This window comes from Plecotus auritus (genome assembly GCF_963455305.1).
Source record: "Plecotus auritus genome assembly, chromosome: 1".
Classification (NCBI taxonomy): Eukaryota; Metazoa; Chordata; class Mammalia; order Chiroptera; family Vespertilionidae; genus Plecotus; species Plecotus auritus.
Genome location: NC_137770.1, coordinates 198,087,397 through 198,113,775, shown reverse-complemented (window position 1 = coordinate 198,113,775; position 26,379 = coordinate 198,087,397). Strand labels below are relative to the sequence as shown.

Sequence of the window (26,379 nt, the reverse complement as noted above, 5' to 3'; positions counted from 1 at the left end):
TTCCACGAGGTATCGGGCTCCTTCCTCTCTCCTGTCTAGGTCCGGGGTGTGGGTGAACCAGATTCGGGGCTGTCAGGGCCCCAGCAGCAAGATCTGGGTCAGTGCACATCATAGCTACCAGCCAGTCATCCAGTCGTTCCAGTCGTTGTGGTCATTCTGTCATAACGGTCGCTTGGGCTTTTTTATATATGGGTGGGTTTGCTTAAGATTCCCCCCATGTAACTAAAATGGGCCTCCTTCTTTCCAAAGGCTGAGTTGGCCCACTCTGACTTCTCTTCAGTTGGAATACACATTTTAGTCTTCTTCTTAAGGAATCTTAGATCACAGAAGCAAACGAAGTACATGAGGAAGTTTTAATCCTTTGAAGTGCACAGAAGGTGCCTCTCCAGGTGAGGACACCATGAAGGTACTAAAAAATGTTAAGTGCCCCATATGCATAACCCATGGACACAAACAATGGGATGGTGAGGGCCTGGGGAGGGGGGGGAGAGGGGTGGTGGGAGTGGGCTGGAAGAGGTCAATGGAGGTAAAGGGGACATATGTAATACTTTCAAAATAAAGATAAAAAAATACAATAATATGGGGTTAAGTTTTGTATATGTTTTAAAATTTATTACAGGAAAAACAATTAAACACTTAGTTCTATAAGGGCCCATAAAATAGGAATGACTACTGTTCAAGCAACCACTTTAAGTAGTTCAAGGCCCACAAAAAGGAGGGGCACTTAACATTTTTTAGTACCTTCATGGTGTCCTCACCTGGAGAGGCACCTTCTGTGCACTTCAAAGGATTAAAACTTCCTCATGTACTTCGTTTGCTTCTGTGATCTAAGATTCCTTAAGAAGAAGACTAAAATGTGTATTCCAGCTGAAGAGAAGTCAGAGTGGGCCAACTCAGCCTTTGGAAAGAAGGAGGCCCATTTTAGTTACATGGGGGGAATCCTAAGCAAACCCGCCCAGAGTCTGGATGCTGCCAGGTCTTGGATGCACTGGCCTCTCTGGAGGACTGGCAACTGGAACCAGTAGGCTGGGAGGCAGTTAGACTGTCCTGTCACCAGCAGAGAGACCTTTGAAACAGTCAAACACAGATCCCCTGGAAGAGGTTTTGCATTAATGAAGAGGTTCTGAATGGCCCTGTTGTTGAAATGATTGTTTGTCATAAGAATTGGTTATGTCAGGGGGCTGGGTTGGAAGACAAAGCATCTCAGCAGTACCTGTTGCAACAGGAGCCTTGGTGCTACACATCTGGACCCTGGGTCCTGTATTCTTAGCCCCTGCTGTATGTAATTCATAGAAAAAAGTATAGATATTTTCTTGTGTTTGTGTTTTAAAAAACTTCTAGTCTTCAGATTTAGGGGTAGGCCTTTGCCCTGGTCTCTTACATTATAGACACTTAGAGCACATACTCCTGATTCCCATCCCCTAGGACCATGGTTGGCAAACTGCGGCTCGCGAGCCACATGCGGCTCTTTGGCCCCTTGAGTGTGGCTCTTCCACAAAATACCGCGGCCTGGGTGAGTCTGTTTTGAAGAAGTGGCGTTAGAAGAAGTTTAAGTTTAAAAAATTTGACTCTCAAAAGAAATTTCAATCGTTGTACTGTTGATATTTGGCTCTGTTGACTAATGAGTTTGCCGACCACTGCCATAGGAGGTATCTTTGCTCTGTCTAGACTCTCTTCTGTGCCATCTCCTATATAAACCCTATTGATTCCATCTTCCACATCATCACCCCACTTTCCAGGAAATGTCTTCTTCCACCTATAACTCCATCCTCCTCTTCCTATCAATACAAATCACAGCCTTCCTCTAGGTCTTATCTACCAAGGCTGGCCTCACTAACCCTATCCCATCTCCATCTTTCATTGCTTTATCTAAAGCAGGGGGAGGGGGGCAGTAATGTGCGTGTCTGCTATGTGAAGTCAGAGGCACCCTCAAACATATGTCCCCTGGCTTCCTGTTGGCTGACACTACTCAGATTTTAAAATGGGTTCTTTCATTGGGTTCTTCTAGCCTTAGTGATATGAGTCCTCCTCATAATTCCTCCTCTGGAGAGAATCATCCAAAACATCCCAATCAATCTGCCATTTTAGAATGAAATGAATTGCTTTACTGCCCTGTGAGAAGCCTTGGAAATATAACCAGTCCATAGGTTAGGGAATTACTCATTTGGAACATACTTAAATTGTCTGGATGACACATGGAGATTTCCTCAATTCTGAATTTTCTTATTCATCTGTCCAGTTCAATACTTTACAGCCTTATAGCTCCTTAGTTTCAGCACAGCAGCAGCAGCCATACAGTCTCTCTTGGCCCATCTCTTCTGCACTAAAGCAATGCTTATTTTACCAGCTCTTCAGGCATGGTCTTTGAGTTCAATGTGAAACTGATTTTTAGGCAGTTCCCCAGGACCTTGCGCTGATTCACCTCAGGTCATCTTTTCCAAGTACCGAGCTAGAGCAGCTTATTATTGACCTTTCACGATAGTCAGTCCCTTCTGAGATTCTCTCCTTACCTTTCTTGCTTTTTCCTGTAACATCCTTTGTCCTTCATACCCAAGCAGCCTCCTGTCTCTAGTGTCCTTAAACTAATTTACTTGTTCTTTAATTGTTTCATCCTTCTCTGTCATGCATTTGCATTAGTTCCTCCTTCTGCTCATTGCCTCTTTTAATACATGCAGTTGTTTGCATTTGGAATCCTGCCAATATCAAATGAGTATTACTCTACCTGTATATTCTGCTTCTCCTAGCAAAATACTTCTTATTTCACACACGAAAAATGCTCAATAAATGTTAAATGCCTTATAGGATTTTATCATTTGTTTATTTGTTTGTTTATTTTGTGTGTGTGTGTTTATTTTTTTGCCTTATAGAAGTGTAGAGCTATAAAGAATCTCACCCTTAGACTGTCAAGGCCTGTCCCATTCTAGATTAATGTTGGATACTTATATATCTTAACTTCAAAAGGAAACAATAATTTACAAAAGACATTTTAGTCTGACACTTTTAGTATATACTAGGAGATGTCAAATATGGTGAGAAACAAATAAGTAAAAGAATCTCTGCAGTCATCTAATCCAGCTTCCTCATTACACAAAGAGAAAACTGAGACCCAGTAAAGTTAATTTATTTGCCAAGATGGTTTCTGCCTTAGCAAACAAATTGTGTGTGTGGGTGTAAAGCTCAGCTGGTGAGGGCATAATTGCTTTCTAGTTGTACCATTCATAGTTTTGTATGAATGCTAGCTCCCCTGTTAGGCTGTTAACCCAGTCTAGAAGCTAAGGACCTTTCCTTTCTCCTCTCTTCCTCCCTTCCTTTCTTCTTTTTTTCTGTTACCCACAGTGCTAAAACTATGCATAGCAATGATGAAAATAAAAATGTGTTAATGAATAAAGAAGATAAATGAATATTATAAGGGATTTTCTTTAAAATCTTTGTGAGATGCCGAAACCGGTTTGGCTCAGTGGATAGAGCGTCGGCCTGCGGACTGAAGGGTCCCGCATTCGATTCCGGTCAAGGGCATGTACCTTGGTTGCAGGCACATCCCCAGTGGGAGGTGTGCAGGAGGCAGCTGATTGATGTTTCTAGCTCTCTATTCCTCTCTCTTCCTCTCTGTAAAAAATCAATAAAATATATTTAAAAAAAAAGAAAAGAAAAGAAATAATCTCCTTAAAAAAATAAAATAAAATAAAATCTTTGTGAGAAAGATGTTGAGGGAAGTATGCAAACACAATACTGGTAAAACCTGTTTTAAAAAAATAAGGCAAGCTCTTTCCTCCACCCTTCCGGCCGCCATAATGTGTATGGATGTCCTGGCTGATGCTCTCAAGTGTATCAACAATTCGGAAAAAAGAGGCAAACACCAGATTCTTATTAGGCCATGCTCCAAAGTCATCATCTGATTTCTAACTGTGATGATAAAGCATGGTTACACTAGCAAATTTGAAATAATTGATGACCACAGAGCTGGAAAAATTGTTGTGAACCTCACTGGCAGGTTAAACAAGTGTGGAGTAATCAGCCCAAGATTTGATGTGCAACTCAAAGATCTAGAAAAATGGCAGAACAACCTGCTTGGTTTCACTATTTGGTTTCACTGTATTGGCAAACTCGCAGGCATCATGGATCATGAAGAAACAAGAAGAAAACACACAGGAGGGAAAATCCTGAAATTCTTTTTTCTAGGGATGTAATCCATACATACATGCAAATAAAATGCCACAAGGAACAACAACAACAAAAATAAGGCAGCTAGGTTGAGCTTGACTTTCAATATAATGATGTCTTGTACACATTTAATGTTTGGTAAATGTCTGTTGAATTAGATTGGGGGGAAAGGGAGTTCATGTTTTAATTTAACCTTTAGAAGTTACCCGTTAAACTCTGCTTAAAGTATTAGGTGTTTTAGACACAAACTAAGCTTATGATTCTATCAATGCTGTTGGAAATAGCTTTTGTTCAAGTAACATGATGAGATTGCGTGCCAAATGGATCCTAGCATCAATAAGAATTCCTCTTTCTCTTAAAGCTAATATTTATTTCCAAGGCACTCTCTCTTATGTAAGGAATACAATTTAAGAAATATTTGTTTCCTTTCAGTAAAACCACAATGTGATTGGAAACACATAATGAGAGACTTTCTATCAATCTTTGAAAAAAAAAAAAACCCCCAAAGACTTTCTGGATCTGAAGTAACTCACAGACAGTTTCTTCCACATCTCTCCCTTTGATGTACTTCCCAGTAGCAAACATCTTGATCCAAAGAGCTGTGGAGTCGTTATTCTCCTGCATGGCATATCCCAGGAGTCCATCCATCTCTCACCCATCCCAGGCCCTTCAATGAAACAAATAGAGGCAGACTCTCTGCTAAATCTGAGCACTGTTTCTCCCCGCTTTTCTAATGACTTTCCCACACAAGAGAACTTGTGTATCTTGATCTGTAGGATGGAAGTAACAAATCTTTGCTGCCTTCACAGGAGGCTTTTCTAACTTGGCAGACCAATGTGCAGTACACTCTGTCCTGGGCATCTGAGTCTGAATTTGCTCTTACATCAACTGCATTTTTTCATTCCTCAGACATTCATGCATCTAGTCATTATGTCCTTTTCTGTCTCAAACTGCATTTTATCTTAGAGATTTATGAGATTTGTCTAAAGTCTTGTTTTTAAATGTTCTTTGCTATGTTTCTGTTGCTTTAGGGTTGTAATTCTTATGTTATCTTTTTTCTTTTCATTTTAGGCAAGCCTGTCCAGTGTAGCCAAATACACTATCCCAGACACTATAGGGCTTGGAGTGAAAATAGACATGTTTCATGTCAAACACAGTCTCTATGGGCTATGTGACCAAGGGCAAGTAACTTAGCTTTCCTGGCCCTCAGTTTCCTCATCTTTAAAAATGAAACATTATCACCTAAAGAAGTTGCTATAAGTATTAAATGGATCAAGTTACACAATAGTGCTTTGAAATGATAAAACACAATCCAGAGTTATGATATGACTAGAGGCCCAGTGCACAAAATTTGTGCATGGCGGGGGGGTGGGTGTCCCTCAGCCCAGCCTGCACCCTCTCCAATCTGGGACCCCTTGAGGGATGTCCAACAGGATCGGGCCTAAACGGGTGGTTGAACATCCCTCTCACAATCCAGGACTGCTGGCTCCCAACCGCTCGCCTGCCTCTGGCTGATTGCCCCTAACCGCTTCTGCCTGCCAGCCTGATCACCCCCTAACCACTCCCCTGCCAGCCAGATCAACGCCTAACTGCTCCCCAGCTGGCCTGATTGCCCCTAACTGCCCTCCCCTGCCGTCCTGGTCACACCTAACTGCCCTTCCCTGCCAGTCTGGTTGCCCCTAACTGTCCTCCCCTGCAGGCCTGGTCACCCCCAACTGCCCTCCTCTGCTGGCCCAGTCACCCCTAACTGCCCTCCCTGCTGGCCTGATCACCCACAACTGCCCTCCCCTTCAGGCCTGGTCCCCTCCAACTGCCCTCCCCTGCAGGCCTGTTCCCCCCCAATTGCCCCCCACTGCAGGCTTGGTCCACCCCCAACTGCCCCCCACTGTAGGCCTGGTCCCCCCAACTGCTCTCCCCTGCAGGCCTGGCACCCCCCCCCCAACTGCCCTCCCCTCCAGTCCTGGTCCCCCCCAACTTCCATTCCCTGCAGGCCTGGTCCCCTCCAACTGCCCTCCCCTGCAGGCCTGGTCCACCCCCAACTGCCCCCCACTGCAGGCCTGGTTCCCCCCTCCCCCAACTGCCCTCCCCTGCAGTCCTGGGTCTCCCCCAACTGCCCTCCTCTGCTGGCCTGGTCACCCCTAACTGCCCACAACTGCCCTCCCCTGCAGGCCATCTTGTAGCAGCCATCTTGTGTCCACATGGGGGCGGCCATCTTGTGTCTTGGGAGTGGTGGTCAATTTGCATATTACTCTTTTATTAGATAGGATGATATGAACTGGTGGGAGAATAGTAGGTACCAAACAGAAGTTAGCAACTCACATAACAAAGCTAATACTTGGCTGATTTTCTGTATCATGGTCAACAGTTGCTACTTCACACTGAAACACTGAACAGATAATTCCCTGCCCTCATGGAGCTTATAGAAGAAAGATGCTGGCAATAAATACATTTGTACATGATAATTTCAGGGTTGGTAAGTGTTATTAAGAATAAAAAACCTGCCAGAGCCGGTTTGGCTCAGTGGATGGAGCGTCGGCCTGCGGACTGGGGGGTCCCAGGTTCAATTCCGGTCGAGGGCATGTAACTTGGTTGCGGGCACATCCCCAGTGGGGGGTGTGCAGGAGGCAGCTGGTCGATGTTTCTCTCTCATCGATGTTTCTGACTATCTATCCCTCTTCCTTCCTCTCTGTAAAAAATCAATAAAATATATTTAAAAAAAAAAAAGAATAAAAAACCAGCCCTGGTTGGTGAGCATCGTCCCATGCACCAAAAAGGTCGCTGGCTCAATTCTGGTCAGGGCACATGCCCAGGTTGTGGGCTTGATCCCCAATAGAGGATGTGCAGGAGGCAGCTGATCGATGTTTCTCACATTGATGTTTCTCTTTCTCTCTCCATCTCCTTTTCTCTCTGAAATCAATAAAAACATATTTTTTAAAAAATTAAAAAAAAACACCCAAAAATTATGGGTTCTAGAGTGGTAGTGTGTGTAGGGTGGAGGTATGGGGAGTAGGTTAACTTTAAATGGGGTGATTAAAGAAGAGATTTCTGATAAGCTGACATCTGAACTAAGACCTAATGGATGAGAAACAAGAAATAGACATATGAAGAGATTTGTAAGTTGGGTTGAGGCAGGAAAGTCTTGGAATGTTTCAGAAACAAGAAGAAAGTCAGTGTTATTGTAGTATAGTAAGTGTCTCAGTCTGTTCAGACTGTTATAACAGAATACCATAGACTGGGTGGCTTATAAACAACAGACAGATATTTCTTATAGTTCTGGAGGCTGGGAAATCCAAGATCAAGGCACAGGCAGATTCAATATCTGGTGAGGGCTCACTTCCTGGTCCACAGATGGTATTTTCTCCTTGTGCCCAAACATGGCAGAAGGGGCAAGGGAGCTTTCTGGAGTCTCTTTTATAAGGTCATGAGTCTCGTTCATGAGGGCTCCACCCTCATGACCTCATCACCTCCCAAAGGCCCCACCTCCAAATACCATCACTTTGGGAGAATAGGTTTCAACATATAAATTTTGTGGGAACACATTTTTAGCATATAGCAATAAGCAAGTAGAGAGTGGTATAATATGAAAATGGAAAGTTTATCATGGTTAAAGCACATGGGACCTTGTAGGTAGTAGAAAGGACCTTGAACTGGATTTAAATGTAGGGTGTGAGGGCATATCACACCATGAGTCTTTCTCTACTTAGAGTGAATAACCAATTGCATGTATTTAAACTCTGGGAGATTTTTTTGGGGGGGCGGGAGAGTTGTTTTTTTTTAATTGCTGGCTCTTAAAGCCACCTTCCTTCTCCCTCTCATATGTTTCTAAGCACTTCCTGGGTCTATAACACAACAGGGCCTTCCAAAAGTCAACTGTCAAAATTCATTGTGATTTATGGAATGATGTATAAATAAACAGTAAATATTCTTTTTTTGAAAATTAATTGGGAGAGGTTCTCCTGCTCTACCCCATAATTATCAATCTCTTGGAGCTTATTTTTTACTTCGAGTCAACACGATTTCCTGGGTTTGCTTTTGTCATCATATGACTAACTCTACTGAGGTCCTGCTCTGTAACAGGCATGCTATGTCATATAAGCTTCATAAACCTCTTGGGCTATAGGTTCTATTTCATTTGCATTGTGTGGGTGACAAACCTGGAAGTTTGCTTAAGGTCATAGAAGTAGGTAGGAGCTGATCTAAAACCTTTTGAATTTGAAGCCTGAAAAATGATTTTTAAAGTAAAAACTGCATTGTCATTTTATAGTTCCAAAGAGTCCTTCCATCTACTTTGTTCCAAGTCATGACAAACTGTGGAAGAAGTGGGATGTGTGAACTATGTGGAAAAAATAGGCAGCTCACCCTGCTTGGTGTAGCTCAGTTGGTTGGAGCATCTTTCCGTGTACTGAAGGTCACAGGTTCGATTCCCAGTCAGGGCACATACTTGGGTTGTGGGTTTGATCCCTGGTTGGGGGGTGTATGGGAGTCAACTGATTGATGTCTCTCTTTCATCAATGCTTCTCTCTCTCTCTCTTTCTCTCGCTCCATCTCTCTCCTCCTCTTACTTTCTCCCTCTCTAAAAAAAAAAATTTTTTTTTGAAGATAGCTTGTGCCATGAAATGAGCAGTGTTCCTGAGACAACAACCTTAGGAATTAAATTGGACTCCCTACATCTTCCCAGGCCCTGCTTCCTGCTGAAGCCTTTTACTTCTGCAAGGTTCTGACCTTGGTCTCAAGTCACCTCTCTGATTGTTGTCTGTCAACTAGGATCTGGTTGTGTTTTCATCTTTATACATAGTCATTATCTTTGCCTTTGTTTTTCTATCATGCCCTTATCTCCTCAACTGACTTAAACTCTCCCCTCCCCACAAGCATAAACCCTATGGCTTACCTTTTGACTCGGATACATTCCATTGCACAGTGAAGTCATGATAAAACCTTAACCCTCAAATCAGGCCTGTTACCAAGGAGAAACACTAATTCACTAAATGAACATTAAACAGTTTAATACTAACAGGGGCTGGATCTAGTTAATATGGGAAATCAGACTTGGGCTTCAACAGCTAGAGCACTACTCTTCTGGGGTATCGCAAGTCCATGCCCCCAACTTGGTGAAGAGACCTGGTGATAAGATCAGCACCACAACAGATGCACTTTCATGGAGGAGTGTCCATTGTACCAAATTTTGTGTCATTTTGTTTGTCCCTTTCTAGCTCTCACTTAGGTCATAATATAGTGCATCTGTTCTGCTCCTCCACCTTGTTTACTGTTCCATGACTCTCATTAGGACTTATCTTCCCTGAAAGGTATACTTTCCGACTCTCCTTATAGTACAGTCACTTGGCATAATCCTGGGACTTCCACACAGTCGTTACCCTCAAAGCCACCACTGCTTGGTTACATCCCTCACCCATACTTGGCTCCTGGAAAACTGGTTCAGACAGATCCTAGAATTCTAAAGACTCAACATTTAAAAATAACTATTACAAAAAATAAAAAAATGAAAATAACTATGACATGAATTTGGAATCAAAACACCTGCAATTTAAGTGGAATAGACATTCTTCAGATTAATCAAAGTGCCTAGCACTTTGGGAATTAAGGTGTATCCTGAGCCACATATTTGCTATAAGGTGGAAAGAAATATAAGACTTCTTTTTTAAAAAAAATATATTTTTTATTGATTTCAGAGAGGAAGGAAGAGGGAGAAAGAGAGAGAAACATTCATGATGAGAGTGAATCATGGCTGCTTCCTACAAGTCCCCCACTGGGGATTGAGCCCACAATCTGGGCATGTGCCCTTGACTGGAATTGAACCTGAGACCTTTCAGTTCGCAGGCTGATGCTCCATCCATTGAGAAAAATAGGCTAGGGCAAAATATTAGACTTTTAAAATGAATTGCCTTACTTTTTTCCTTTGAAAAGTTAAAATTTTTAATAGAGGAAGACGTATGTGTATAATTTAAGCTTTTGTCATCTTGTGTGTAGTCCTCTGAGAAGGTCACATTTTTTAGGCCTTGTTTCATAGGAACTGGGAAATGAGCTGCTAGAATTCAGACCCAGAATCTGGCTGGTTCCCAGAAATAAATACACATGTTGTGTGTTAAGATACATTAACAGAATAGAAGAGTGAGTTAACTTTTGGAAATATAAAGGCAGAAAATTCCTGACATTTTCCTGCTATTCCTTGATTATTTTGTTTTTCATATTCTCACTTTTGAGTAACTAGTGGCCTGGTGCATGAAATTCATGCACTGGGGGCGGGGGGGTGTCCCTCAGCCCAGCCTGCACCATCTCCAATCTGGGACCCCTCAGAGGATGTCCAACTGCCTGCGGGATCGGGCCTAAACCAGTAGTTGGACATCCCTCTTGCAATCTGGGACTGCTGGCTCCTAACCACTCACCTGCCTGCCTGCCTGATTGCCCCTAACCACTCTGCCTGCTGGCCTGCTCACCCCCAACTGCCCCCTCCCGCCGGCCTGCTCACCCCCAACTGCTCCCCCTGCCAGCCTGATTGCCCCCAACTGCCCCCCCCTTCCAGCCTTCTTGCCCCCAACTGGCCCCCTGCTGGCCTGCTCGCCCCCAACTGCCCCCCCTGCCAGCCTGATCACCCCCAACTGACCCCTACTGATGGCCTGCTTGCCCCCAACTGGACCCCCCTGCTGGCCTGCTCACCCCCAACTGCCCCCCTCCGCCAACCTGATCACCCACAACTGCCCTCCCCTCTTGGCCCCTAACCGCCTCTACCTTGGCCCTGCCACCATGGCTTTGTCCTGAAGAACGTCCAGAAGGTCTCCTGGAAGGTCTCCCAGTCTAATTAGCATATTACCCTTATATTGGTATACATAGAGGCCTGTTGTACAGGTGGGGACCGGCTGGTTTGCCCTGAAGGGTGTCCCGAATCAGGGTGAATGTTCCCTTGGGGGGCGGGACGGCCTGGGCGAGGGGCCTGTGGTGGTTTGCAGGTTGGCCACGCCCCCATTGGGGTGGGGGTCCCCACTGGGGATGGTTCCAACCTGGGCAAGGGGCTGGGGCAGTTTGCCGGCCAGCTACACCCCCATGGGGTGAGGGTCCCCATTGGGGGGGCATGGCCAGCCTGGGTGAGGGGCTGATGGCCATTTTCAGGCTGGCCACACCACCTTCACGGTGGGGGTCCCCGCTGGGGTGCCTGGCCAGCCTATGTGAGGGGCTGATGGCTGTTTGCAGGCTGGCCATGCCCCCCAGCAGGGACCCTCACCCCGATGGTGGCGTGGCCAGCCTGGGTGAGGGGCTGAGGGCCGTTTGCAGGCCCCTCCTTCAGTGGCTGGCCCAGGCAGGCAGGAAGCTTGGCTTCCTCCATTGCCAGGGGCAACCCAAGCCTCCCACTTGCTCCGGCTGGTTCCATGGCCACTTCCATCTTTGTCCTGCTAATTTGCATATTCCCTCCTGATTGGCTGTGGGTGTTGCGGAGTGATGGTCAATTACTATATTACTATTTTATTAGGTAGGATTACTAAAGAGCAGCAGGTAAAAAAACAATGCAGTAATACAGTCATTGACCTAAGTATAAGCAGCAGGAAGATTAAAAGAATTAGTCTTATTCTTCAGGATTGCATTCATAGTTGCATAGTGGTGCTCCTGGCTCAATGTTTACACATTGACTTGAGTTCCAGCTGCACCATCTGCATTTCTTTCCTTAAGGACTTTATTTTGCCTCCTCTTTCCACCTGGTTAATGACTCTGGGAGGAACGCTCAACCCATGACTGAGTGGAGTTGGTAGACAAACAGCCCTCGCTCTCATCCCTTGGATGGGAAAGCTCTGAGGTGTGTGTTTCCCACTACCTCCTAGAGTTGCCCTGGCAGAATTAAGCTGCACTTGCCCATGTTGTAGCTGACTTAATAATCCATTTGTATGAACTGTCTTCCTTTCGAAGCCTTCTTTGCCTATGTCCCTCTTAGTTTTCTTTACTTCCCAGATAAACTACTTGCCTTTGAATTCTTATCTCTGGGTCTGCTTCTGGGGAAAGCCCAACCAAGATAACCCCCATTTAGGGAATACTCACTCAGCGAAAGCCAGACCTAAAGTCTAATGTAGCTCTGTTTCCAGTGTCTGGTCTTTCCACTCTACTGTGGAATTCAAGCAGAAGGAATCCCATAGCAGCTTAGACCTAACATTTTCTTAGATGCTAAGAAAAGGAGAAATTCACTCCTAGATATGAAGTTTTGCAAGTCTCTCACCTACTCTCTCACAGATGAGCTTGCCTTTCTCTTTTTCCCAATGATTGGGTTGATGAGTCACATTCTTTGTCTCAATCAGGCACCTGTCTTCCTCCCCTACCCCTCCACCCCCATCCCTGAGAGGAGGATCCAGTCTCTCTTTTGCTCCATACATTCTTTTATTCTATAGGTTCTGTAGGTTAGTGGTTAAGAAAAATGTGGCCCCCTGGGCAGAATAGAGAAAATTACATCTGATTCTTTGGGGGCTCTCTGAGCATAGTTTCTTTTCTAGAGTTTTATTTATGTTGCTTTTTTGCTTTCTCAATTCATACTCTGAATACAGCACAAGAAGAAAGTAAACAATGTACTGTTTTTTAGTCCAGAAAATTTGACAGTATGACATGGCAGTGGTGTGGAGTTTGGCACCTAAGCAAGCAATAAAATATAACATAATTTCCACCCCATCCAAACTTCAAAATAGCAGAATAATTTTTCAACACTGAAATGTGGTTTCCTTGTGTAACTTGTATCACTGCCAAATTCAATACAAGAAAGTTCTTTTCTTTTGGAGCTGTCTCCCCACAATGTGAATATTCTTCGACTCACCATGTTGTCCTTTTCCAATTTCCTTGTTTTTTTTTCTTTGCTTGAGTTCACGGAAGACTGACAAACAGTGGCCTCATGTGACAGCCATTAGTCTGCCTTAAACCTCAACTTGATCTTGAATGGATAGAATAATGAGTAGATTTTATGTAATTTAATTGATGTTGTCAGCTATATGAATTTGTTAGTTCAAGAGAAACTAAGCTTTCAGTCTTTCCTTTTCTAAATTCCTACTTGATTATAATAACGTAAAAGGGAATGTTCCTGCTTTTGGTTGAAGCAGTTTTATAGCAGTCTGAACTCTGAATAATGGAGCAATAAGCATTTTATTCTATTTAAAAAGAAAAGGCAAGGAAGATAAGTATTTGCTTCTTTGGATTAGTGGGAATTAACAAGCATTTTTAAAATTGTACTTGTGTGTGAGCACAGGGAGGGACATTTCATAATGGGGGAGGTCTTGGCAAATCAGTATTCACTTCAACCTCAGAGCATTGATTGTTGAACACATTTATGCCCACTCTAGCTCCAGGGAGCCTTTGGCATAGAATGTAGATTCAAAAAACAGTACAGAATCAGATCATCTCCCATTTTCCCATCTCTCAAGCAGGGGAAATGGTGTGTTCTTTTTAGTCAGAACTCCTTGATTTGTCCTGGTTATGCTGTCATTTCATGGAGATTAAAAATAAACCTTTCCATACATTGTTGGTGGGAATGTAAAGCGGTGCAGCAACTTTGGAAAAACAGGTGGCAGTTTCTTAAAATGTTACATAGTTACCACATCATCCAACAATTATAATTGTAAGTATATGCCCAGCAGAAAAGGAAACATATATCTACTCAAACTGAAAATCTGGACCCATTAAACAAATGGACTCATTCCTCTCTCCACAAAACTTAGCAACATCTACCCCCAATTCTTCTTTCTGTCTTTATAAATTTGACTACTTTAGGTACTTCACATAAGTGAAATCATGCAATATTTATTCTGTGACTGACTTATTTCACATAGATAATGTCCTCAAAGTTGTAGCATGTCAGAATTTCCTTCCTTTATAAGGCTGAATAATGTTCCATTGTATTTTGTATATTCATGGACATGTGGGATTTCCACCTTTTGGCTAGTGTGAATAATGCTGCTAATAGCGTATGTGTACAAATATTCAAGTATCTTCTGTTTTGATCTGCTTTGACTGCCATAACAAAATACTGGGTGGCTGAAACAACAGAAATTTATTTTCTCACAGTTTTTGAAAACTAGAAGTCCAAGCTCAAGTTTCTGGCTGATTTGGGTTCTGGTGAAAGCTCTGTTCCTAGCTTGCAGATAGGGATGCAGTAAGATGAGATTTGGGGTGGGGGTGGCAGGGGAGGCGGGGTGCTCTCTGCTGTCTCTTCTTATAAGGACACTAATTCAGACTGTTTTCCCACCCTTATGACCTCATTTAACCTTAATTATTTCTTTACTCCAAATAAAACCATGCATATAAATTTGGGGAGGAATCAAAGGTTCAGTCCATTATACTTTCTTCCAATTTTTCTTTTTTGATATACAGTATATCTAGAAGAAGAGTTGCTGGAACATATGGTAATTTTATGTTTAATTTTTGAGGAACTGCCATACTGTTTTCCACAGTGGCTGTGCCATTTTAAGTTCCCACCAGTAATACACAAAGGGTTCCAATTTCTCCACATCCTTGCCAAGACTTATTTCTCTTCTTTCTTCTCCCTCTCTTTCCCCTCCTCCTCCTCCTCCTTCTCCTTCTTCTCCTCATCCTCCTCCTGCTCCTCTTTCTCCTCCTCTTCCTTCTTCTTTTAAAATAACAGCCCTTTTAAGTGGTACCTCATTGTGGTTTAGATTTCATGTCCCTAATGGTTAGTGATGCTGAGTTTCTTTTCATGTGCGTATTGGCCATCTGTATATCTTCTTTGGAGGAATGTCATTTTTAAATTGGATTGTTTGTGTGTTTTTTGTGTGGCAGTTCTTTATATATTCTGGATATTAATCCCTGACCAGATACATGATTTGCAAATATTTTTTTTCCATTCTGTAGGTTGTCTTTTCACTCTATTGACAGTGTCCTTTTATGCACAAAGTTTTTAATTTTTGATAAAGCACACTATTTTTTCTTTGCTTCTTGTGCTTGGTGTCATATCCAAAAAATTATTGCTAAAGTTAACAAAATAAAGCTTTCCTTTGTATCTTCTTTTAGAAGTTTTATAGTTTTAGCTCTTACATTTAGGTCTTTCATCCATTTTGAGTTAATTTTTGTATATGGTGTACAGTAAGATTCTTTTGCATGTGATATTCAGTTTTCTCAACACTATGTACAGGGTTTGGCAAAAGTTGGCTTACAGTTATGAGTATGCAAAACAGTTTATTTTTATATTATCATTTATGAATCATTGCATTATTTATTATTATTAACCTACTTTTTCCCACCTCTGAATTGTAAAGACTGTCTTTTCAATATTGAATGGTTTGGGTGCCCTTGTAGAAATTCACTTGACCATAAGTGTGAGGGATTATTTCTGTGCTCTCTATTCTATCCCATTGGTCTATATATTTGTCTGTATACCAGTGCAACACTTTTTTGATAAGATAGCTTTGTAGTAAGTTTTCACATCAAGAAGTGTGAAACATGAAATTTTACTCTTCTTTTAAAAATTTTTTTGGGATCCCTTGAGATTCCATATGAATTTTAGGATGGAGTTTTGTATTTCTGCAATAAATGTCATTGGGGTTTTGATAGAAATTGCACTGAGTATGTAGATTGATTTGGGTAGTATTGACATCTTAATAATATTAAGTCTTCTAATCCAGGAACATGGGATGTCTTTCCATTTATTTGTATCTTCCTTAATCTTTCAGCAATGTTTTGTAGTTTTCAGTGCGTATGTCTTTCACCTCCTTGGTTAAGTTTATTCTTAACCAGAGGCCCAGTGCACGAAATTCGTGCACAGGGGAAGGGGGGGTCCCTCAGCCTATGGGATCGGGTCTAAACCAGAAGTTGGACATCCCTCTCACAATCTGGGACCACTGGCTCCTAACCGCTCACCTACCTGCCTGCCTGATTGCCCCTAACCCCTCTGCCTGCCTGTCTGATTGCCCCTAACTACTCTGCCTGCCTGCCTGATGCCCCAACTGCTCCCCTGCCTGCCTGATCACCCCTAACCACCTCTGCCTGCCTGTTTGATCGCCCCTAATTGCTCCCCTGCCAGCCTGATTGCCCCTAACTGCTCCCCTGCTGGCTTGATCATCCCTAACTGCCTCTGCTTGGCCCCTGCCACTGTGGCTTTGTCTGGAAGGACATTTGAAAGACATACAGTCTAACTAGCATATTACCCTTTTATTAGTATAGATTATTTTTTCTTTTTGATGTTTTTGCAAATGGAATTGTTTTCTTAATTTCCTTTCAGATCGTTCATGGTTAGTGTATAGAAACACAACTACTTTTTGTATGCTGATTTTGTATCCTGCAATTTTGATGAATCCACTTATTAGTTCTTATAGTTTTGGGGGGCATAGGATATTGGAGTTTTCTGCATATAAGATCAAATCATCTGCAAACAGATAATTTTACTTCTTCCTTTTTAGTTTGGAAGCCTTTTATTTCTTTTTCTTGCCTATTTCTCTGGCTAGAACTTTCAGTATTATGTTAAACAGAAATATTAGATGAAGCTCACCTCTAACAACTGTGTTAAGCTCAAGAGTAGGAATCTATTAGCAGGTCAACAGCAGGAAAGGAGGGGAGGTGAGGTGGGGATTGGAAGGGGCCTTAGAGCAGCTGCAGTTCATTTAAAATTGGCTTTTCTTTTTTTCCCTTATTCCTACAACTACTATAGAAAACTATAGTTTTTTCCTATTCAGTTGATTATAATAACAGGCCAAGATCTCTTTGAACATAACCAATATAGAGAAAAGCATCCGCGGCCATCAAACTGGGTAAAATAGTAACATAATCTCTGGTTTGTAGTTTGAATCCTATTAATTATAATTGTGTAGACTTGTACAGTGAGAATGCTTTGGGAGTTTTTAAAGCCAGATTTTTCAAAGACTACATTCCTCATTAGACCTTCCCCATTAAGGCATGCTTGAATGATGCTACACAGCCGAATAGTTGAAATTGTTTTTCACTCTTGTCATAGTCTGAAGACAAAGGATTCTTCCGCTTGCCAAAGTTCCCCGGAGCCTAGGTTGAGCGGCTGTGACAGCACTTCAGCAGGGAGCTTTTTATTCAGGCTTTGGTTTGCCATCAGGCCTCATTCACTAAACAGGATCAAGTGGGAGCAGTATATGGAGAAAAAAATCAATGGAGGCAAAATGTGGCACAGCCAGATATGGTGCCATGGACCCACTTTTACCTTTCATCGATGCTGAGTCATGACGCAGTCTAGGCTACGGCACAGAAAATGGTAAAATCCTTGTTCTAAATGCATTGCATATTCTTGGTGCTTTGGCTAAAGCAATGCCACATGCATAGTTGAGCAAATGCTAGCATAGTACTGCAGCTTACTTGACTTCTTCTATGAGAAGCAGTGAGAGTGGTGTAAAAGACCCCGCGGTTGATAGCAAAGGGTCTTCTGATGGTCTTACGGTCCTACTTGTTGATCTCTCCTAGCCTCTATTTCCTCATTCCTTCTAACTCACAAGGTTCTTATGAGAGTCAAATAGGGTTGATTCATGTTTGTTACACTACCAAGGCACACTTCTTATTCATTATCATTAGAATTTTTATATTGGAATTTAGATGTATGTATATGATTCCTCTCGATTCCAATAATTACAGGCTGTTGTTGTTCCTTGTGATTAAGCCCCTATCCCAGTGGTCAGCAAACTCATTAGTCAACAGAGCTGCCGACTACTGTTCTGGACTATGTGTGTATGGACTTCAGCCATTACCAAGAGACAACTTTTTAATATTACCCAAGGAAAGTGTTGAGAGCTATATAAAAGTGACTTTAACTTGGGTTTAAGAATTAAAAGGCTCCCTCCATTGGCCTTCAATTTGACAAAAATAGCATATTTGTGACTAGACATAGCCACAGGCATCGTTCTCTTTTATGTAAAATCTGGCATAGCATAGTGGTTAAGACCACCAGCTCTACAGCCAGAATTTTTGGGCTCAAACTTGCTAACAGTATGCCTTGGACAATTTATTTAACCACTCTGTCCCTCTATTTCCTCTAAGATCATTGTGAGGTTTTAAAAGATTAACAGAAGCAAAACTCTTAGAACACTGGTTAACACCTAGTGTTATTGGTATTATCTAGTTCAGTGGTCGGCAAACCGTGGCTCACGAGCCACCTGTGGCTCATGAGCCGCGGTTTGCCGCTCTGTTGACTAATGAGTTTGCTGACCACTGATCTAGTTAATTGGAAGAGAGTTTAGGGAAAAGAAGGAGAAAGAAGGGATCAAATAAATAATCCCTTCTTCCCAAACAAATCAAAATTGGAAAGAGTTGTCAAGGGAGGAAAAGATAACGGGCAAGTTAGGGATCCAGGCAGAGACACAGGTGCACAAACACATCAAAATAGACAGGAGGACAAAGACACTTTCACCCCTGTGACCTTTGTATCTCTTACTACTGAAGGTTCTTTAGCCGTGGGCAAACTACGGCCCGCGGGCCAAATCCGGCCCGTTCAGCTGTTCTATCCGGCCCGCGGAGCCGAAAGAGCGGAGGGTTCTCTTGCTCTCCCCTCTGCTCCTTCACCAGCAGCAGTGTTAACATGGCAACGTCGGGAAACACGGCCACAGCTCCTTCTTCTGAGTGGGTGGATTTATATCCGCCCATTCAGTAGAAGGAACAACCTCTCAATCTTCCAGAGGCTCCTTGTAATGCCCGTGGACGTGTCCCTCGACATCACCCTGGGAATGCGTAGACACGTTATCGTGGTGATGTAGGGAGACACGCCCCTGGAGAGCACAGTATCAGAGCATTAGCTAAAAAGGAGACCAACAACACTGTTCCCACTGAAGTTGATGTTTTAAAGACCAAAAACCTTTCAACCCAGTCTACATTGCCATCTACATCTACGTCCCGGGCATAATTTGGAAGTTGCGCTAAAGAAAATGTTTAATTTACTGTTTACACATTTTGTTCTTTTCTATTTGTTTTAGTTTTAAATTATTTTATTATATTTAAGTTTAATTTGAAAGGCTTTTGTACCTTTCCTTTGTTAGGCAATTTTATTTTGCCTTTGCCATCTTCAATATAAGGTATGTTATTGTGCTATGATTCCTCCATTTTTTGAAGTTTCAAATTATAATAATTAGTGTTTACATTCTTCTTGTTAAAATGTTTGAAATGAATAAAACTATTGAAATAAAAAAAAAAGACCGTACCCTTTTATGTAATGATGTTTACTTTGAATTTATATTAGTTCACACAAACACTCCATCCATGCGTTTGTTCCGGCCCTTCGGTCCAGTTTAAGAACCCATTGTGGCCCTCGAGTCAAAAAGTTTGCCCACCCCTGTTCTAGAAGCTGTATTTCATCTTTATATCATAGACTATGTATGGGTTTGCTAGGGCTGCCATAACAAATTTCCACTGGATACTTTCCTGGATGGCTTAAACAACTGGAATTTTTCTTACAGTTCTGGAGGCTAAAATTCTAAGATCAAGGTGTCAGCAAGTTTGGTTTCTTCTGAGGCCTCTCCCTTGGTTTGCAGATGGCATCTTCTCATTGTGTTCTCACATGATCTTCCTTCTGTGTGCACACAGCCTTGATGTTTCTGTGTGTTCATATGGGTTCTTACAAGACACTGGTCTACTTGAATTAGGACCCATTCTGACAGTCTCCTTTTAACTCAACAAACCTCCTTAAGGTTGCTATTTCCAAATAAGTAGTACTCTGAGGTACTGGGGGCTAGGGCGTCAAGGTAAGAATTGGTGGGGGGATACAATGCAGCCCATAACAGGCTTTCTGCTCCATGGACAATGAGAAATTAACCAAAGGACCAGAATTTACTCCAGTCTGATATAAAGGAGTCAAAGGCAATTGTGAGTCCAGTAGTAAAATTTGCTTGAATGTTTCTTGTGGTACTTATGTCACCCCTATAAAAGATAATAAATCTAATTTTTATGGAGAAACTCAGACTTCCATGGAAAAATAATAGACATTTAGCAATAAGTTTTGGCTTGGTTTAGACACGTGGCCCATAATTTTTGGTTGGAAAGTAGGATTTGAAGTTGGGTCAGATAGGAAAATAGAATCTATGCTAGTTATTTTGGCAGAGGAAATTTAATATAGGAGATAAGCATAAATATATTTACTGTGACCTGCTCATGAGGAGCAATTTAGCATGATATCATCAACAAGGTAGATACATGTGATGTTCTGTGGGATGTTAAGATGATCAAGATCCCTGGGGACTATCCTATGACAGAAAGCAGAAGAGTTGGCTTAGTCTTGAGGTCAAAGAGTGAAGGCGTACTGTTGTCTCTGTTGGTAGAAAGCAAAAGGCTTGTGATCCCTTAGAATTGTTTGAAGGGGAAAAAAATGAGATCAACAGCTGTGAAGCAGAGGTGAGATTCCCTTGTTCATTTGCTCAAATAAAGTCATCTTATCTGGAACAGCAGCTTCAATTGGCAATGCCTAATTAAGTCTACAATAATCCATAATCATTATCCAAGATGAATACATCTTCTTCATAGACCAAGCAGGTAAGTTAAATGGGGATGTTAGGAATTGCCACACCTGCGTCTTTTAAGTCTTGGGTGGTTCTATAAATCTTAGTATGTCTTAGTTTACTGCCTGAGTGGGGAGAGGGAGCTCCAAGAGCTTCCACTTGGCCTCCTACAGTATTAACTCTTCTGTCACATTTCAGTGTGGAGATTAGACCCGTTTCCAAGCATCATCAACCATATACTCAAGAACTAAGGAATAACCACAGGTGAGCCCTGTAAGATAGAGTGAGCCAAATCTCATTTATCACCTGAGCACCATAAGCTTCTCTTTCACTATGATCTCCAGTGGTGTTTTGGGTTCCCAGGAATTAGCATACATTCAGGACCAGTGTCAAGAGAATTTCAAAGATCTATAGGCTCTTTAATTTCCCTCAATAAAAAAAATCAAGATTTCAGGTGAATCTTATTAGCAAAGGTGGTGCCCATCACTTGTTTATTCAAGCTACTATATGTGTGTCTATACTGGCTGATGCCTGACACCTGCTTTGATAAGCAGTCTTTGCTCTGGGGCTCCCCATCCGCCTGGCCAAGTCTTTCTCAGAATTGCACTGCAGACTGAAGCTCTGCCTATTTAGGCTACTTTCCTTCTCTCCCTCCTTTCACCAGAGTCAGACCTGCACTGTGGTCAGAAGGCTCTCCCCTCCTCTTTCTAACCCTTCACCCCTTTATCTCGCACTAGTGTTTCCCCCAATACATGTCTTGCACCTCTAGTTTCACGTTGGCGTTTGTTTCTTGGAGAACCTGAGCTGACTCAGAAATCAACTAATCATGAAAAAAAAAAAAAAAAAAAAGCCCAAAGTCCATTGAATATTAGATTGTTGACAAATACAAAATTTCTGGACCTTGGAAGCATAGTTTTATATTTCCCTAATAACTAAAAGTTTTTTTGGAACATTAATTAAATGTGCCATACGAAAAAGACATGAATAGAGTTGATTTCTTTCCCCAGAAAAACACCTATGCCCTATGTGGGAAATTGTCACTTAGGGAAATAAAATTTTAAAGTGGATCCAGGGAAGAGATTAAATTCTGGGAGCAGAAACTGTGCTCTCTTTATCTTTCTCTTTATTTTGCTTTCTATTTTATGTTATAGCGTTAACACGAGATCTAACATGCCAGAAATGAAAAATGTGGTGTTCGTGTGGTGCTCTCAACAGGCTCCTTGAAGAACATTTTTCCCTTCTTTCAAGGATCAGCTAAAATTGAATTTGGCATTGTTTGCCCTTTGTCGCCTAGGCATTTGGGTCAGACTCTTGTCTGACCTAAGAGAGGCGATGATGGACAGGTCTGTAGAGGGCATTATCACAGCCTAATCAGATAAACCAAAGCCAAAATTGTTTTTCTCTTCTCCCACGGTGTCTGCTCCTTCATGTTCTTCCTCTTTTATGTCCTCTTCTACTTTGCCTTGTGAATTTTTAAGACAGTGCAACTTACTGTTATTAGTGAGATAGAGATTTTGACTTCGGGAACGGTAGTATGAATCAAGTGACTTCTGCCTTGTAGACAGACTTTCTCAGGAACTGAGAGCAGTGTGTGTCAGCCCTGGGCACTGAGGCACAGCCACTCTATGATATCTTGCCTAATGCAGAAGAAGGGGCCCTGCTGTTTCCTGGATGCTTTGGGCATTCAGTCAATAATAACAATGCATTTAATCATGGGAGAGTCTAAAACATTCACCTTGTAATAGTAACAAAAAGTAAGTCCAGAATCAGCAGAAGCCTTGCAAAAAAAAAATAATAAACTAAACAAAACTAATAACAGAAACCAAGTACTAAGGGCAATAAAATAATCTTTTTTATGTGTTTAATTTTACATTTTAGTAATCATAACGGGCAAGGAAGGAATATGCCTGGGTTTGGGGCTGAAGATGCAATGACGATTTAGGCTTAAGAGAAAGTAAAATAATGCTAAAATAGTATTTTCCTCCTCTTCTAAGAGAGTAATAAAAGGAAATTGTTACTTGTTGCTTGTATGCTTTGTGCCAATCCTTGTGCTGGGTGATATATACATATATATTATCTTAGTCCTCCAGAACCCAGGAGGAGAAGCATGTCACCTCCATTTTACTAATGAGTAAACTGAGGCTTAGAGAAGTTAAATTAACCCAAGCTCACATGGCCTGTTCGCGGTCCCTCTGGCTTTGAAACCCAGACCTGTCTGACTTTAACTTACGGATGGAAGAAAATGATCATGGAAGTATAAAGGACAGAGAAAATACTGGTCCAAGGGATGAACACCCAGGAAAGCTAAGTAATGAGTTCTAATCTAGAGCAAGCAAAGGCCAAGGCGCTTGGTGATGGTTGCCATGTACTTTGTGAATCCTAACCAGGGACTCAGAGACCTTGCAAATGAAGACGTTGAAACTGCGTTGGTGATCTTCAAGGATCTAAGTGAAGAGAAAGGGGAAGGAAGTACAGGAAGACTCAAAATGAAGATATGTCATCCCAACTTTCATAAACCTAGTCATAGTTAGTAATTTGGACTAGCTTTGAGACATGCCAAACCCTCATTGTCACTGGCTTGAGGAAGTTACAACCAGAACTTAGAAAAATGACTTGGTTGTAAGGCTGACTCCAAAGAGTGCACCCTATACTTTCCACACCTAATTTTAAAAATGGAAATGAGGAGTTTGGGCTTGATTTGAACTGACTCCATTTTTCTGGAAGGTGGGACAAGGGGAAATAGACAACAGATGATATTTGAATTTGCATCAAAGAGCACAAGAGACTCATTTAAGAGCTTAGGGGACAAGATTCAGCCCCCTCGAGAACTGCACTCTCAACTGCAAGGCTGAGGAATAAGGCTCCATCAAGAAGGCTGGGATTAATTTTTATCTCTCCTATTGCAAAATTTGACAAGAGTGGGGTGAAACATTCTACATATAGGGAACATTCCTATACATTTCTGGTGGAAATGGAAATGTATACAACATCCACAGAAAGCGTTTTGGCATCTACATTCTCTTTAAGCCAGCAATACTACTTCTAGGATTTGAACTGATAGAAATACTTACGCACACAGTGGTGTATGTACCAGGACAGTCACTGTACGTTATTGGGAAAAGCAAGCAAATAGAATTTCTTGTCTCTTGACTAAGATTTTTTTTTTGCACAGTTTTTATAATTCCCTTTTAGGGCTTTTAGTAGCTATCACTTTGCTATTATTTTTTGTAATAAACTTGAGTTCATTAAAAAACTACTAGATTAATTAATAATTATTATGATAAGCCCAAACAAATATATATATACTAGAGGCCCATTGCAGGAAGATTCCTGCAATAGGGCTTCCTGTGGCGGTCTGCTTCCCTCCCTTCTCCCTCGCCCCGCCTGCTTCCCTCCCTTCTCCACAGCCCCACCTGCTTCCCTCCCTTCTCTGCAGTCCCGCTTGCTTGCTTCTCCGCAGCTTCGCTCCCTTCTGCAATGCTTGGCTTCCTTATACGCTGTCTTCAGTCTTCGCTCTGCTCCTGGATATGCAAATTAACCGCCATCTTGGTTGGGTTAATTTGCATACTTGCTCCTGATTGGCTGGTGGGTGTGGCTGGTGGGTGTAGCGGAGTGGTGGTTAATTTGCATATTACTCTTTTATTAGATAGGATATATATATATATATATATATGCAGGTCTATATATCTGTGTGTGTATGAAATTCACACATTATATTAATCAAGATTATGTTGTTAAAGCTATTTCTAATTTAAGGTGGTACAGTGTTTTGTTATGTTGATTCATTGTAGGAATATAGCAATAACAAGCATTTCAATATTTAATAAAATAAATTTTGTTTGTGACTATAGGTCATGGTCCACTTTTCCCAGGACTTACAATGTCAACCGCTATAGAATAAAGTGGGCATTAGAAGGTGGAGAGAAAGTAAAAGGCTGCTGATTGGAGGGTGTATAATAAGTTTTTAGAGGCAAGACACCCAATCATCTCCTTTTGCTCTTTAAATTTCCAATAATCCCCTTTCCCTCTTTTCACTAACCTCTTAACTTAGTACTCTAGTTTGGTGAGAGGATTGGGGTCAGGAAAGAATCCAATAGGTCAAAGAATGAGGCTAGGTTTAATTTGAAGAGACTGGACAATATACAGTTGAAGATATGATGCTTTTTAGGAAGGAAGATTGAGATTTAATATGAAAAATGTGAAGAATGGGTCAGTTAAATTCTATCTGGTAAAATTCTGAAAAGATCTTGAAAGCTTTAAAGCTTCATTGACACACAGATTTAAAAACATTTTTAAAAATGAAAATTATAGCCAACTCTTAATTAGGACTTAATATGTGCCTACACGTAGTGCTCTCTATGCATTGACTCTTCTTTCACTTTGCACAACACATCTACGAGGTAGGTCCTATTATAAACCCCATTTTGCATTTGGGGAAAGAGACTTAATGACTAAGAGATTTGATCCAAGACTCAGAGCTACTCGCTGAACCATGTCCCTCTGTTTATCTCAGGGTTTCTGTGAGAATCAAGTGAGTTTTTGTGCGTAAAAGTACTTCGAAAACCACAAAACATTAGATACTTGAAAACCAGTTCTCAAAAGGTAGAAAATGTTATTCACTCTAGTCTATGGAACCATCCTTTTAATACAGAACTTGGTAAACAAGTTACTGTTGGAGCGCAAATAAAATTAACCATGGATTAGAGGAACAATTTTGGATAGCAAAATAAGTATTAAGAAAAAAACAAGGATAAAAAGAAAACGTGGCATACAAGCTAGATTAGTAGTAATAAAAAATGGCCTTTTTTGATGGAGTGAGAGGTTTTCACGGAGCTGAAAGCTGTGATTGCATTGCCACTCCGTATAGAACAGTCTCTGGAACAGGACTGACCTGGCCATAAAAGGAAAATTGCATGGCCTAAGAGATTGTTCCCACCTTCAACTGCTAATGAAGCTCTTGGAAAATGTATCCCCACTTAACAAACGAGGCTGAAAATGCCAAGGAGCCTTTTGCCAAGGATGTGTTCTCTAGGCTCAGACTGAATCCATTATTTTGTTAGACAGAGTACTGCCAGCAAGCCAGCCATGGGCAATTTAGCATGCCACATTTCAAGCAGAATTTAATTCGTCTAATACGTTCACTTTTGTGTGCCACAAATGAGACGAATACCCTATGATCAGGTGATGGCCTGTCAGGAATGCCACAAACACAAAGTACTGGCATTAATGGAGAGTTCTTCAGTCAAGTCTTGGTTAAACTCTAATTAAAAGCTGGTCTAAAAAATTGCCAAGGATCTCAAGTTCCCATCTTGTGCTGTGTCTGTGCCTTCTTAGAAGAGGTAAAAGGTAGGTGTGTGTGCAATACCCAACTCCACTTGTTATGAATCATTGCTTATCTTCATAACAACAACAAAAACAAACAGTAAATGTCTTAACTAAGGAAATCACCTCTGAGTGATGCCAAATTTGATATGGATGCCTCTTTATAGATCAGACAGTTCTGGGGTTACCTAAAGATAGTCATCTCTTATATGTACTAGTTTCTTCTTTTTTTATGGCCACACACTTTCCCTTCTGTAGCAAATCCAAAAGCAGGGATGGTTGGAATGTTACTCAAAGTGGGAGAGGCCTTACTTAGTCCTAACACCCATAGAGCCCACTATCCCAGTCAGAAAGTGTCACATGAATGCATCAGAAATGGGTCCAGCATCCAACTGTAAGAGAATGTGTTATAATAAATACCACTTACTGAATACTTCCAGTTTCAAGGCTCTGTACATGTGAGAGAACA

At 41.7% G+C, this 26,379-nt stretch overlaps 1 protein-coding gene and 1 pseudogene across 2 annotated transcripts in view; both read left to right on the top strand.

Annotated features, from left to right (window-relative positions):
- The window catches only part of SHROOM3 (shroom family member 3), a gene marked incomplete at its 5' end in the record, with an annotated part of 299,535 nt that overhangs the window by 6,221 nt on the left and 266,935 nt on the right, over positions 1-26,379 (top strand). The window lies entirely within an intron of this gene.
- Positions 3,769-4,240, top strand: LOC308255732 (small ribosomal subunit protein uS8-like; annotated as a pseudogene). The gene has a single exon. The product of its transcript is annotated as a small ribosomal subunit protein uS8-like (transcript).